The following is a 516-nucleotide window of genomic DNA, read 5'->3' on the forward strand; positions in this document are numbered from 1 at the left end:
GCTGGGATGTGGACTTTTGGCACATTGTGGAAATAGGAGAACTATTAATTCTGTAATGGTTTTCATGCCACTGGGTCAGGGAGGCTGTACCACATTAAACCTTACTACATCTGAAAACATGTTTATATCCCAAAAAACCAGCCCAGCCTTTTTAAAAGAAAAACAAGACTATAAATCAATACCTCCACAGGGAGGTAATTCCTAATATTCCTATGATGTCTGAACCCTATGATAAATCTCCTAAAACAAAAATACCATTTTGGTTTTTTCTACTTAACTCCAAAGGTGGGCTCTAATCTGCATGGGCTTGATGGTACAGTACCAGCACAAGCTACAGGCTCCCTACCACCAAATAAGCCTTGCTTTTCCACCTCCCCTCACTTTGAACCCTGAACCTTATAGAATTAGAAACACTGTATAAAGACAAACAGATAAAGGATTAAAATATTATGAATAAATAGCTAAAATTATCTTCCCTCCCCCAATCACTCCTAAGAAACAGACACCAAACATTAC

Source organism: Felis catus, chromosome E1 (assembly GCF_018350175.1).
Source record: "Felis catus isolate Fca126 chromosome E1, F.catus_Fca126_mat1.0, whole genome shotgun sequence".
Classification (NCBI taxonomy): domain Eukaryota; kingdom Metazoa; phylum Chordata; class Mammalia; order Carnivora; family Felidae; genus Felis; species Felis catus.